This window comes from Haliotis asinina, chromosome 3 (genome assembly GCF_037392515.1).
Source record: "Haliotis asinina isolate JCU_RB_2024 chromosome 3, JCU_Hal_asi_v2, whole genome shotgun sequence".
NCBI lineage: Eukaryota > Metazoa > Mollusca > Gastropoda > Lepetellida > Haliotidae > Haliotis > Haliotis asinina.
In genome coordinates this window covers 23,125,186-23,141,374 of record NC_090282.1, presented here as the reverse complement: position 1 = coordinate 23,141,374, position 16,189 = coordinate 23,125,186, and the positions used below count along the sequence as shown (strand labels likewise).

At 40.6% G+C, this 16,189-nt stretch overlaps 1 protein-coding gene across 1 annotated transcript in view; it reads left to right on the top strand.

Annotated features, from left to right (window-relative positions):
- The window catches only part of LOC137277684 (doublecortin domain-containing protein 2C-like), a 115,109-nt gene that overhangs the window by 40,403 nt on the left and 58,517 nt on the right, over window positions 1-16,189 (top strand). The gene's annotated exons all lie outside the window — the stretch shown is intronic.

The window sequence follows — 16,189 nt, the reverse complement described above, 5'->3', positions numbered from 1 at the left end:
TGCCATTATTGTCTCCTCCGTGACGCGAGCATGCAAGCATCGTTACCACACTATCCAGCTGCGGTGTTGTTATCAGGCTCCACAACACTGCAATACTTACAGATACTAACTCTCAGAAGTAGACGATTCGGGCCACAGAACAGACTCAGACACTATCTTGCTGCTCCCTTTCAGTCTCTCTCACAGTCCCTGTACCTCATTATTTACCCCGCTGTCCAGCTCCCCCCCACCACCAACACACACACATGCTCATGCTCTAAAGAAGTCTAGATTGCTGCTTCTACATTGCTGCTTGTCTGATCCACAGTCTGTCTCACAGTTCCTGTATCACATTGTTTACCGTCAAGATTTCCTCAGGTTCTGAATCTCTCTTCCGATTCCGAATGGTTTTATCTATTACCACCGAGGGACCAAGCGTTAATCTACAGACGCACGCGTGTCGATGTAGCGGTCCTTACTACGGTCACGTTGTTGCATTCGCCGTGCTTCGGGGAAAATTCGTCGCAAAAATGTCTTTGTTGTATTCGCCGTGCTTCGCAGAAAGTTCGTCGCAAAAATGTTCAGTTCGGTTTTGTTATGAACTCAAATTAGATGAACCACGCAATTCGCGTACACACATTACAAGTTGCATACATTACAAGCGTGTTAGTAAGTCATTTCGCTGCCGTCATTACACGTGTTTGGGTTTGGTTCAAGCGTGTGTTAGCTATATATCCAATCTGTGCTTGTTGCCTTGAAGACGAGTGCAGATGTTATAGTTAGAGCGGTGGCAAGCCAAGGATATGTTCATAAGTTGGATTTAAATCGAAACCAGCGCATCCAGGTGGGTCGACGGACGCGTATACAGCTATGCCTTAAACTACGTGACTGTATCAACTTCCTTTGACCTTGACATTGATGCACGGAGCGCCATGCTTGTCATATACGCCGATCTCATGGTGGATTGGTTAGCCTTTATGATGGATAGAATCATGACACATTGGTATAGATACAGGTCTTGCTTTCAGTCATTTATTAATCACGAGAGCGGCGTTGAACAACACTCACTCAGTTAAATCACTTGTGGTCTAGATGTTTTATGAAGGTACGAGGCCGTTTAAGTGTCTATCCATTACGTTCCGCAAGCTGGCATTGGTACAAATACATAAAAGTCTGATTGTATGGACTGAGGGGACTGTATTACTTAGCTCATATTTAGCATTCCCCGTAGCTCGGTACTCATTAGTCTCTAATGAAGAAGGTCAGCGTGTCAACTCACCTACCCGCTCTGTATATCTATTGATGACATCGACATAAATCATGTGGCTTAGAGGGTGGTAGCGTGTCACGAGAGCGCCCGAGGAGGTTTGAAGGCTTTCTGATTAATAACGCAGGGAGGAGATCCCCTTAATCTGTTGTGACGCTCCCCTATTAATCTGTGCAACGCTGTGATAGTGGACAACAATCGTAGAGCTCCACAGCTCCACTACTCAGTATGTGGACTGTTTGTTTGGCTAAAAAATGGGTGTGTTTGGTTCTGGTCCTCCTATGTATATGTAAGACACGATACTGACGGTCATTACTGAGTACTGTACGAGAGCGCATATGAGTGACTGTGAATTGTATTCCAGTTATATCACATTCTCAGCTTCTTTTGAAGCTTGCCACCGTGGTGATTCCCAAAAACCTAGAAACATAGCCGGAAAAAGTGAAAGAACCCAATAGTTTCTGGCGTGCCTGTCTCTAAGGGACATAACTCTGTACCGCAAACTGAGGGGTCTAAGCCACTGTGCCATCGTGCCCCCTGATCGTACATGAGGCACCTTAAAATAATGGAACCGAGCATAACACAATGACAGAGGTGGGTTTAACTCCTCACTGAAGAGTTTGTGAATTTTATCACCGTGTGCGTGTTTGGCGTTCTTCGTTAACTGACAAGTGTCGTACGGGTTAACAGGTTTAGTTATTTCTACGTGTAACAGGTGGTACTGAGAAACCCAGACTATAAGCAAGGTTGATCTAGGGTTCGAACCCACGGTATGTGGAGACCGGCCCTGCTGAAGAAAGAAAGTGCAAGCAGCGTATACGTATCCTGTGGTCATCATGCTTCATAGTGTTGACAAGAGATGTTACATTGATGTATGACACTGAGACAAAGGCTGTGGGCGTTCTGGTGTTAATCATTTCATCCCGCGGACACTAATCTGCTTCCAAGGGAGAATCAACAGAGTGTTGTTAACTATACCTTTATCCTTGGACGTTCTGAAGCAACCACGCACTAAAGCCCAGCTCTGTCATATATCTAGATAATGGTCATGTAACTACACCTTGGTATTGATGAGTCACCGCGATAGAGATTCTCTCCTCTGGTGCCACTTACCATTAGCCGCTATATACCCTGGACAAATATGCAGTATACCAAGGGACTGTATATATATACTCCTTGGACATGTCCACGCTATGGATGCCTCAAGCCGCTGTGTGGTCACCACAGAGATTTGTTAGACCCTCAAAGCAATCGTAGCGCTATTACGAGCGTTACTCCCATCACGTTTATATATTTGCTTACCACAGTCGTATCACTAACATCACTTTGTTGGAGTGGGCCCAGAGATTCGTTCCAAAAAGCGATCGCAAAACAAAGTGTGTCGTAAGTCTATGTGAAAGTATTTGACTTACGGCTGTCTTGGTGCTACGATCACTTTCTTAAAGCGAGCCTTGGGGCTCCGTTCCAAAATGCGATGTTAGCATTACGTGTGTCGTAAGTCTATGTATTGACTTACGATTGTCTTGAGTTTACGTTCGAATCCCATTACCCGTTCTGCAAAGCGACCTGAGCACTACGGTGATAGTAGGCTAATGTTAAAGTACGGGGGTCAAGATCGTCTTACCGCCAAGTTAGCTTTGTGAATTTTGACCCTGATCTGTTTCACGCTTGTCTTGAGCATGTTGCTAATAAACAGCTAAGCTCAATCTGGTCTGCTGGATATGTTAGGGTGCAATAGAGGGGTGTGTGTTGGGGTGGATGGGTTTGACCACCCTGTATCTCGAGGGTAGGAAACAAACACAACATCCACCCACTTGACCCGCGACAAGATTATTTGGGAGATACCCACGTTAGCTACACCTATACATGTTCTATGTTGTGACGACACTCTTGGGAACGAGGCATGGGGCTTAAGGGGCACTTGGAAGCAGGGTGGTGGTCTTGTAGTAGGGGTGTTCCATAAGGGAAAAGACTGACCATCTGGGGTGGGGGGGTGGGGGGGTGGGGGGTTGTTTGGGGTTGGATATTGGGAGGCGACCACGGGGTGTTGAGATTACGATGGATAGAATGAGCTGATAGCGGGCGGTAGGGAAATGATGTGTAACTAAGTTTAGGATCTCGAACAGGAAGGAGGTGTGTTGGGAGGTGTTGGGCAGAGGGTTAATAAGTAATAAGGATATTGAATTCTGATGAAAGAAAGAGAGCATTGGTTTCGTCAGTACATTCCTGGATGAGGTGTGGGGAAACACACACATTTAATGCAAATGGTATGGGTCGCGTTGGACGTGCCTGTCGTTATTTTTGCAAGCACTGTGTGTCAGTTTTTCTCCAGTCGTTCTTTTATAAAATGTCACTCATATACTCACTCTCAAGTCATATACGACCACAAAAATGAGGCCATCATGGTTATCAATGTCCAATGTTTTATTAAACTCACTCGCTCACTGTAGCAGCTGTAGAATCTGAGTGACCCATGATGGTGGTGCCACAATACCGTGTATTTTAACTAGTGATAAACTATGTATAGTAATAGTACATTGTATATATACGCCGTCCACTGATACGTCCTTCACAGCGAAGTAAGTGGTGTTACTTTTCAGTGTTGGACATTCAGCACGAGAGTCAAGATCTCTATTGTAAAACAGCATTTGGGGCGATGACTAGGGTCAGATACGGAAAACCTGAATTATTTAAACTGCGCACGAGGATTTGTCTAATGTGTCATGTTTAATAATTAGCGAATCCCACAGTTCGTCTTTCGGGAAATCAATAAACTCGTTACCTACAATTTAGTTATGGCCATTCAGTTCACTGCCAACAAGGCCTAGTGACGCCTATAACAAGTACACCCCACACGTAACTGTTTGCTTACCCGAACAACAGTGTCACATTACCATCGCATTTACTTAGGCCTAGTGACCCCAGGCTGTTGTACCACCTTTATGCGTTTGTTCCCTGACCTCTTGGGGAGCATGTCATTTCGAAGTGTGCGAGGCGTCACCTCAACCATGTCAAAACCACTATACAGTGAACCGGTATATCAAATTGACCCTATGTCACCCCGTGCAGTACATGGTACTGAATAATCACCCATTATATAACATTTCAATGCTATTGTGGAATGCGTATTGGGATAGTGTATTAATGTCTATGGTTTGTGATCGAAGAAATATGGTAAATAAATACATTTTGGCATGAATGGTCGTGGCGCTGCTAATATATACTGGAAGGTGATTAAGTTAGGTTGGCAACATTACAAAGATTAACCTGTTTCTGAAATGAGGGTGTGGTGACAGGTACTGCAACTGCTTTGAAGAATGTTTAATCTATTATACAACAAAGAACCTTAGTACTTGGCGTGCTGGTAGTATATAAGACTACATTGTAATTTACTTGTACAGTTGGTAGACCCATTTCAAAACCATAATGTTCGTTTCTGCATTTGCTGACCCGTCATGGTACCTGTCGATGTGTTTGTTGTGTGGGGAGGACGCATGCAACGTCAGCCCCACACACCAGGTCAGGGGCAGATCTCGCATATTATACGACCCGTGAAGATCAGGGTTAAAATTGGTCTTCAGCACCCATGTAAGAGGCGACTAACGGACAGTCAGACTGACTTGATTCACACATGTCATCGTATCCCAACTGCGTATAATGATAATCATGCTGTTGATCACTGGTGTGTGTGGTCCATACTGGATTACTTACAGCTGGAATATTGCTGAGTACAGTGTTACACAACAACCAAAAAGAATCACTCATAGGTTATATGGACATCAAGTGGTCCAGTAGGTATTAGTTCGTTCGGTGAAACCCACTCAAGGGAACCCAAGCCCAGCATTATTTAACTCTGATTCAGTCTGATTTATAATAATGTGTTTACGTCGTGTCTGTTAGGAGTCACCCATGAAACCCCGGGTTAGAACTGATATTCAGTAATTGATCTTCAGCACCCCATGCTTGTCGTAAGATTCGTCTAAGAGGATAGGGTGGTCAGGCTCGTTGACTTGGTTGACACATGCCATCGGTTCCCAAAAGCTAACGTCGACGCTCATTACGTTGATCAGTGAATTGCCTGATCCAGACAATTTAAAGACCGCCGTCATATAGCTAGAGTATTACTGAGTGCGGCGTAAAACAAAATCACTAATTCGCTGTTAGGAGTCATCTTGTGTTAACATGCACCCTTGCATTAACTGTCGTAATATTCTTTGTGTATTCAAACCCGTTCTTTGAAATATCAAGCTTCGTCGACCTGACAGTGCATTTGTAATCGACTTTAATGTGTGAAGATCAACTCCTGCTGGGATCTCATTGCTCCTGTAACACATCTGTACACATATAACTGCGTGGCTTGTGATACTCACACCGTGTACATGATAGACGTACGGGATCACAAATACAAACGACGAATATTATGTATTGCCCTTGTACCTAAATTCCAGCTAGATATGGGACATTGCCAGGTAAACCCTACGGTGTGTCTCCACACGAGTGTAATGGCATGTGTAAGAGACAAAGCCTTGTGATACACCTCAGCACGCCCGTGGGCACTGCAACCCAGCGTTGAATCCTAAAGACAAGGAACAATTAAAAACACTCATAAGATAAGGATGCAGACAATGTACAACTGTCGTCACAAACAAGTCATGAATATCGAAAAGTCGTATTGCTGAAGACGACACCTGCCGATAAATAAGTGTTTATCATAATTCTACTTATGTTTGCAGCACTTTGTTTGGTTCTCTGTCGTCATGGTTGTAGGAAATGACTCTCTAAATTCCAAGCATCACTCTTACAAAGATGCATGATCATAAATTTATTCAATTTTGTTTACTGTATGTACATTTGTGGGGTTATTGCGTGAGTTAGTGAATGTTGTCATTCGCTGTAGCAGGCAACCTCCCAACAAGGTAAATCATCGAGGCTCGAACAGAGAAATCACTGACTCAGAGGAAGTACAACACGCATCCACTTGGGTTCGACATTGATAAGTCGTCTTTGAGAAGGCTAGGATACTTAGGACATATTTGATCCCCGGGAGTTGTCTGTTTGAGGACCTGCTGTGATAAATACTGAAGTATAAATCTATCAGAGATAGCTGTCATGTCAATACGGTCACTCCTGGTCAAGTGGAATCTAACATTTAAAGTGATGTGCAGTGTCTGAAATTGTCCTAGCACCACCACGCCTAGCCTCATCTTTAGATTCTGAGTACAACCCCTCCACTTGCACCCTCATACAGCCTGTGAAGACCAGGAATAGAATATTTGGCTTCAGTAACCCATACGGGGCTAATGATGGGATCGGGTGATCAGGCTTGCTGACTTGGTTGACACATGTCATCGGTTCCCACTTGCGCAGATCGATGCGCAGTTAATCACTCGGTTGTCTGGCCCAGACTCGATTATTTACAGACAACCGCAATACAGCTGGAATATTGCTGAGTGTGGCGTACAACGTAACTCATTCAGCTCACTGTACCCTCATGCAACCCCACCCCACCCCTTAGAGTTATTGGTATGGTCAAGGAATGGCCCTATATACAACGTTCATTACACACTATTGTCCCAACACTCACATGCAACAACCTCGACTATCAGCAATACGTTGGTCTGTGGTACACCATAATGAGCCATGCACAGATCTGACTATGTAGTCATACCTTATGGTGGGGAGGGGGTCGGTGGGGTTTGGTGACAAAGAGGGATGGCGGATTGGAACTCTTGGTGAATAGGGGTGGATCAACCACGTAGGTGTGAGTTTGCCGGTTATCTCTAAAACCACTGCCAGCGCGCAGCTCTGTGGGTTCAGTTCAAAGACAGGCGCCATCGAGATTCTGATCAACTTCCAATCAAGAGATTAGTGTGGGTATTTATAATGTATGGTAAATTACAATAAAGCTTCATATACAGTACTGCACAGTTCGTGTGAGAATCGAATGGACTAAAATCCACTCCGTTGATATCTCGAATGTCAGTAGAGATTACTAGTTGTTAGAACTAAAATAGATCTACACTTACCGTATTTGTTCTCTAACATATATGCTGGTCAGGAGGCCATGCATGTAAACACACATATCAGTTATCACCGGGACATACTAAGGATTATATACATGTCGTGTTTAGATAAGCAACAGCAGGGATGCTCCATGTTCTTAATTAATTGCTCAATAATGAAAGTAAACATTTGTCTGCGTGTAGTTCCCAGGTGGATGAGTTATTGACTGGAATATATTTATGGGTCTCTTTTGATTTATAAACCCATTATTTATAAACCTTTGTTTCGTGAAGCTTCCCAGTCCCTCTTTTCATGCAGATCTGGCTACATGCGATGAATTTTATGCTTCTATTGAAGCATTTTCATATCATGAGGTTAACTAAGAACATCGATTACCGTTCAAGTCATGACAGGAAAGTAAGTAATACCAGTACCTATGCGGTTAAAACATGGACCTTGTGTTGCTCAAACGTGAACGTGCTTTTTACATCAAACATTGACCCTGAGCAATTCGAACATAACATTGCGTTCCCCAAACTTGTACTTAGTTTAAATGAATGTTGTGTCGGTGAAAGATGGATTTTGTGCCGATCAAACATGTAACTTATGAGCGTGGTGTAAATGCAACGTGAAAGTTGTGTAGATCAAAACATCAACCTTGTGTACATAAAACATGTACCTTGAACAGATCAAGCATGACCCTTTTATTTCCAAACCAGGGCATTGTGCAAATCAGACGTGAAAACTGTGAAGATAAAAAATGAATCTTGTGTTCTCCAAACGTGGACCTTGTGTTGGTGACACAAACGTGAATCTTAAGGAGATGAAATTTGGACGTAATGTTGGTCAAACGAGGACCGATCTATTGGATGAGCATCTGTTCTGTAAGCATGTTTTGTTTGACTGCACACTTAAACATGTTTAATGTCACCTTTGCCATGACAAGGCAGATTTTATCTCATTGTTTACCATGTCAGACCCATCAGGTTCATCTAGATGATGCACTTGTACCTCTTGACAGCACAAGTACTGCATAGTGGTTTTAAAGCTGAGAAGTTTACCAAGTAATGGACTTTATTAAATATAGTCTAATAGGATAACAGCATTATCAGACGGTTTATCTACCGATAGTTACCGTTACCGAAGTTTTGTCATAACGACTCTATAAATGAATAGTGTGATCAAGCTCGTGTTTCCTGATCCTTGATCAACTGGAAAATGACATGCACGGATCTTGCATTATTGACATTGTTCTCGAAGACTCTGCAAATTATTGTGGATAATATGTATGTGATTCCAAGAGGCATTTACTGTCGTTAAGGCCAGAGCGAGGTTTATTTAGCTGAAAGTGGAAAACAACCAATCTGGATCACCCGCCTACAACAGAAGGTTCTCGTATGCAATATGTCCGGAATGACATATCAGATGACATGGATGGCTAGTTTCACAAGTGGAGACTGTATTACAAGACCTATTCCAACAAAGCTGGAAAACTGATATTGAAAATAGCTCTGAGGGATTTTACTATGAACATACCCTATTTTGAAATACAGAACCTATAATCACATAATCTCGCTGCAGAAACTGGTCGTTACCAGGGTATTAGAGAAAACAGAACAAGTAAACTTTGCAATTCACCAGCAATAGGCGATGGATTTCATTACTTGTTTTAAATGGGAAGTCGTTACAGATATTAGATTGAAATATTTTGCCATCTAGACATATGTACTTCCCCCATGTATCTATATTGAAGAAAACATTTTGATAGTGGAAATTCAAATGAAATAAGAAATAATCTGCTGCTATTAGATAAACTTATAGGCACAAATGGTTAAAACTCTATAGACCACTAGTCATTATTAGCTCTTAATTTATGGCATTACCATGTTTAATATTAAACTGTTCTACCTGTCATTTGTGTGTGTATTTAAATGAATTTATTTGACTTTCTCTTTTACCACCAAACGTGGTTATGTGAGAATAAAATGAACTTGAACTTGATTCCTAAAATGGCACCGACTTCGACGTTGACCAGTTAGGTGAAATATAGGAGAATGACAGCTTGTATACCACGGTGACTAAAGCTTTGGTTCGTTACTTCAAAGAACTAGGTTCGAATTCCACATATCGGCAATATCTGAAGATGATTCAAGCTTTGCTCGGCAGATCCAGGGATGAGATTAGTGCACATGGCGGCACAAACATACATTTTCTCGTTTATATTAGGTAATTCACAACCACACTTGACAACTAGTCTGTATTCGCTGGTTCAAGAATCGGAAATGAATATTTTCATCGTCCCCACTGAAGCCCAAAATACACGAACAATTTTGGTCCAATATATCTGTTTCTAATCTAAAATTGTGTCCGTTTTAGATTATAATTATTCTCTGTATGCATATATCCGAAAACCAATTTTGTGGCTGTAGGAGAGAATCGGGTGTAGATAGTCGATAGAACCGGTGCAAGTCTCGAACTTTATGACCATGTAGGCAACAACAGGGTGACGGAAATGGATTCCATCAATATAAACACTGCAAAACCAGCTACAAACAGCTTTAAAGAACACGTCATTTAATGATGATTGACGTTCTCTTTACAAGGATGTTCCTGGTTCTTCTAGAACAAGAGTATAAATACTGGTAATCATTAATGTTTGTTACTGGGACAACTTCACGACCCATCCCTTGGGACTCTGTCATACTTTATGTCTACAACCAGTCACTCTGAACGAACATCGAACTAGTCCTTCATCCGAATGTACAACCTGTTCACAATACTGGTCTGTTGAAGAAACCAATTGATATTCTTTCCTGTACACCATCTTATTCCATAGACACCTGACACATAAGTCACTAGGTGCGGAATTTGATTTTTTTCCATTTATTTCAGAATGATATTTGATGCCATCATACAATGTCCTTTGTTTGTCAGTACTGGCAGTAAACTAGTTAATGCTCTGGTTAATTTTCCCTGTTCAGAAACGCTTCACTGGGCGTTCGATTCTTTTTTATGTCTTGTCGACCAGCGTTATCTCGTAATGGAGGTCGATGTTGTACATGTATATCGGTTCAGTTCAGGGGAAAACATCAAGTCAACATGTTTATGCATCCCCAGTCAGTGGATGAACACTGAGCAGTTCAGTTGGATGTTGGCAAGCGTTGGTCAGGTGACGTGTAATTAGCTCCCTGGTCTCATTCATAAATGTATGATATTGGTGACACGGACACTGTTGTGGAGACAACGTTGACATCAACACAGCATTTGTATGACGACACGGCCAAATTAGAGCACAACCAACATTTTAGTGGGTTAGACGGATTATCTGTCTCTAATGAATTCACTGAAGATGTGACAGGACACTCGGGATAGATCATCCGTTCGTCAGGGTGTCAGCTTACATCATTCATTCACTGCCTCTCCTGTTGTTTGTCTCCTGACACCGTCAGTTGTCATGAACTGTACTCAATGGTGGATTTCAGCTGACGTTACCGCTGTCGTCATGAATATTATGACGCCATAATGTTCATTGAATCCAGTTTGATATTATGAAATATCGGAATTTATAACCAGTGATGGGAAACAAATATATTAAATCCCACATGAAATTCGGAAAAACAGTCTCATAACTAAATAAGACATGAATCTTCGAAAAACGTTGAATTAATACAAGAATACATAGTTTGCAGTAACAAATTGCAACCATCACTCCACCTATGATAAAGATAAAATAATGCAGTTAAGTGGGTTTATTTGAAATATTTTTTATCGATTTGTTGAAATATCAAAGCCATTATCACAGCACAATCACGTGAAACATTTGAGTACAAAATCTGATCAATCAATTTTCACGGATGTATGTATTAATTATACTGTGGTAGGTGTGGATCCATACTTCGATAATCGAAACTAGGACACGAGGTAAACGTTTGCGCTAAATGCACCGTTTGGACTCACGACGGTGAAATCAATGGCATCAATGTAGATCCTGGTTACGGGAGGCGGTTAAAACTATAATATATATATGTTTTTAATTGATGGGACTTCATGTATCGAGATAATGCATGAACTAGTGTAGAAAGTTTGAATGAAATAAATATTCATGAATGAAGATTGTGTTACGCATGCAATAATTCAGAATGAAAATCTTTGAAAACATATATATTTAGAATATTGTAAAAAAAGGCAACACGCGGTAGGGTGCTACATATGAAATAGGCATGTGCGTTTTCTAGAAGCATGTTTGGTTGAAGTGTAACACAAAGTGTATAAAACGTCAGCCGTAAACAGAACGGTAAAGTTGAAAACGGAACAAGGTATTGTCCATGTATCTGATTTGTTAAATAATTCACTAAATTTCAAAGCCACTCCGTTTGTGTGAACACAATGAACCTCTTAATGGTGCGGACAGGTACTTCACTCTAACATGTCCCTGCACAATGTGTATTATTCATACCAGAGACAAACAACCTATTACACTGGTGGATGCAGTGATGGATGACACTGATGGTCAAGACTTCCACCACCACCTAGAAACCGCTACAGCAAACACACCCCGATCAATGGCCACCTTGGATACATTCCACTGAGACATACTCAGGCCATGAATATGGTAGTGTGTGTTTCATGTTTCAGTCAATTAAGAAAGGATTAAAGCAAATAGGAGTTCTGATTGCAACAATTATGTAGGTGTGGCGTATCACAATGTATGAGTCTTCTATTGTTAGTAGCACACTCACATAGAGTCTCAAGCAGTTACTGTGTGACAAGAACGTGACGTGTGAAGGATGACTAGTGACACTTGTGTTTGCTGAGTTGTAGAGATCTTAGCTACTGTTTTCAGCTAGAGTTGATTGTGATTAAATGAAGCACGTACAGAAATGTGAAGAAGGAATATAATGAGTGTAAACATGTCAATCGGGACTCGTTACAATTTCTTGGTTCTGATTTGAGCGTCCTTACCCTGTAGGAACTTCAGTTCAGAATACGTCGAACCTTAGTTCAGGATATCGCTTACATTTATTTGCCAAGCGTATAGAAGCAGCTTGTAAGTCATTGAAGCGTAGTTCTAAATATAGATTGAAACACTTACATACATTTATCATTTGGACAATAAAGCTTTTATAATCTGGAGATGTCATGCCTGGAAACACAAGATAACAACTCGGCTGGATAATCTGTAAAACAAATCATATGTATCTCGATAGATATCGTCATGATTTGTTGACGGGAATAGATTGTGTTCATGATATGGTACACTGATGAGAACCTGGCGTATTTTTATATGAACCTTTGGACATGTGAAGTGTCCTTCGCGAACTGCTAGCTATTTTGTACACGATGAACTTTTTCAGGGAACGTGATGTACTTGCTATGCAAGACTTTGTATAGGATAGAGTTTCTTCTGTCACAATACAATATTGTTACGAAATTCTGTTTTTTATAGATACGATATTTTAGTTTTGGGCGATCTTTGCCTTCATGACATCTACTTCAATGAGAACGTATGGGATCACAATCTGCATGGGACGTCTGTCTTTCACATGCTCTGTTTTGTTCGGGTGTTTTAATCAAACATTGTGCAGGTGTGTTTCAAGACCCTTGTTTTACACTGATTGTTTTTGACAATGTATTATTTATTTCACTCAAACTCAACTTAACTTGTGTAAATTAAGCACACAAAAGGTTTCATTGACCTAAGGGTATAAATAAGTTTATATTTGACTGTCACATTTTAGAGTGTGTCCCATACTTATTGTTTGTAGTACTCTTAGTTCGGGGAAAGTTCTCTTCCGTACGATATTGGAATATGTTTTGGCTAGCTATAATCTGATGATCTGATTCCTGATACTATGTATTCTACGCCTTGGTAATATTCGCCAGATTTAATTCACACAATGGTTCACGGTCATCATCATGAGCTCTGTGTCGTGTAAATGTCTGTCAACGTCGTATCCCGGTAACCTGAAATAACGAATGAAGGCATTCATTCATCGTGTATCCAGTCTACAAGCAAACCGATGAAGTCTTTCAGTGTGATTTGACATGCCTAATACAAAATTTAGAAGTCAAATTATAAGTATTGATCGATGTTGTGTTACTGGCAGCTTTCGAGCAATTGCAGTATAATATTCCTTAATGTGATTAGGTTGATGATGCGGCTCGGAGCTGTCACGACCGCGTGCAGTAAGAATGATGGAAAACAACAGTGTTGTGTTTTGAAAGGAAACCGTGTCTTTACTGTACTCGACGTGTCCAAACAATAAAGGAAAAAACATTCAGATTTAAGGGTCAAACATTCAGTGCCATCAGAATTTCAAAGCCTGTCACCAGGAGCCTTGGTGTCGCCCTTCAGGACTTCCAAAACTTTCCGCGGGTGTTTCGGCGTCATATTTACGGCTTACATGATCAACAACATATATCCTGATGGCACATAAAGCGATTCCGACATGCCAGTTGTATGTCCGAATTGTGATTTCCAGGCCTACCACCAGGTGCTATTGTGCCACAATTCCGACTTCCAGGTTGAGCATGAAGGTTCCTCCACCTTACACCATGTTTCTTGGTGCGACCGTGCAGATTTATGACATACTAACAGTATCATTCCTGGTGTCATTATTTGATTTCCAAGACTGGCAGTATGTTTCTTGGAGTCATTGTGTAGACTGAAGAATTTAAAATATGTTTCCCGGTGTCATTATTTAGATTAACATGACTTGAAGTATGTTCCTTTGTGTCATTGCTTAGGTGTCCAGGATTTAAAGTACCTTTCTTGCTGTCATTACTTAGATTTCCATGATTATCAGTTGGTATCTTGGTGTCATTATTTAGATTTCAAGGTTTGGCAATAAGTGTTTTGGTGTCGTCATTCAGATTTCCAGGATTGGCAGTGTGTTTCGTGGAGTCATTGTTTAGATTTAAGAATTTAAATATGGTTACTGGTGTCATTATTTATATCAACATAACCTGCAGTTCCTTTGTGTCATTGTTTAAGTGTCCGGGATTTAAAGTATCTTTCTTGGTGTCATTACAGATTTCCATGATTACCAGTGCGTATCTTGGTGTCATTATTAAGATTTCAAGGTTTGGCAGTATTTTCCTTAGTGCCATTATTTCGATTTCTAGGGTTTAGCAGTATTTTCCTTAGTGCCATTATTTAGATTTCTCGGATTGGTAGTAGGTGTCTTTGTATCCTTATTCAGATTTCCAGGATTGGAAGTGTGTTTCTCGGTGTTTTAAGATTTCCAAGCCTAGTGGTAACTTGGGCTCACAATAATATGCTCAAACCTCGGAACAGACCAGAGGATGTCACGATTTCCACCCCTGGCTTTCCCACTGATGTTTAATAAACACCTTGTAGCAAAGGTAAACAGCCTTCCGTTTGGTTGTCTGGGACTTCATCAAACCTTTGGACTCCTAAACCTATCAACGAAACACCCTGTTCCGACATTGATCCCGGTTTATGTTTTAACAGTTAGTATGTCTATGTTATCAGGTATGTTTGTTTAAAAGTGTCTCCTTTCAAATCCTTGTGTAATTTTTATACACGTTGTTACTATTCAGGATTTAACCATAGGGGATAAATGTTTAATAAAAGCTCTTACATTGTATCCAACTGATCAATCGCTGCGATGCGTTTTGTTGTGAGAAATGACTTTTGATGTCATTGTACAGGCGTGCATTTTCAGTTGAAGCTTGACTCTTGGATTGATTATCATTTGAATAGATACCTTTCATTTTGTGACTGTGTTTATTTAATGTGTATCCTTCACCTGGAAACCTCGTTCTGGTTCGCTGAGATGTTAGTTGACAGAATTACACAACCCTTCATGTTTATGCCCTATATTTTTAACACGAGATATGGATGAATGGAGGGTGTGAAGTATATAACCATTCGCTCGTGACCATGCCTACCACGGGTCAATATTTGATGGAGAGTCATGCAATTCCTACCCATGATATTGCTCAAATGTCGTTATATGACTGTAAGATTGTTATATGGCTGTACTACTGAACAATGTGTGTAATGTTCTTACTTGGTTGTAATATTCTTATAAGGTTGCAATACTGAACTATAGTTATAATGTTATAATGTTCTGATATTATTACATGGCTATTTTGTTGTATGTTTGCAATATTGGACCATAACTGTTATACGGTTGTAATATTGAACTATGGCTGTTACATGGTTGTAACATTGAACCATGGCTGTTATATGGTTGTAACATTGAACCATAACTGTTATGCGGTTGTAATATTGAACTATGGCTGTTATATGGTTGTAATATTGAACTATGGCTGTTATATGGTTGTAACATTGAACCATGGCTGTTATATGGTTGTAACATTGAACCATAAATGTTCTACGGTTGTAATATTAAACTATGTAATATTGAACTATGGCTGTTATATGGTTATAATATTGAACTATGGCGATGTCTGTCTGTTGTAATGTGGCAATCTGTATTGTTCGGTTTTCTTTTGACCGTATTACAATGTGACTCCATTGGTGACAAAATAATGTATCCTTGTACAGTGACTAATGTTGTAGTAACGTTATTGGACCCCATTCTATTAAATAAGGTGCCCCTGATGGTCCGATGTTGCATGCAATGCTATGGATAAGTCCTGACAAATATCTGTGCCAAACCTATTTTATTTTCCAAATTGTAATTCGCTTCTTTTTTGAAGTATGATTTTACCAGCCTGTAATTCTTATGATCCACCACGTAACACTGGAGAACGTTCAAACATCACAACAAGTCTTTGTGGCATGTACACAGAGACGTTTACTTTCTAAGGGCGTGTCCTCCTTAACTGTTGTATCAATAAAACATTTAAATGGAAAAGATTTTTTCAAGACCGTTATTCAAAACAAATTCTGCTAGATCATCTCCTCAACAACGTGTCTATGACGACAAACCACAATACGTTCAATAT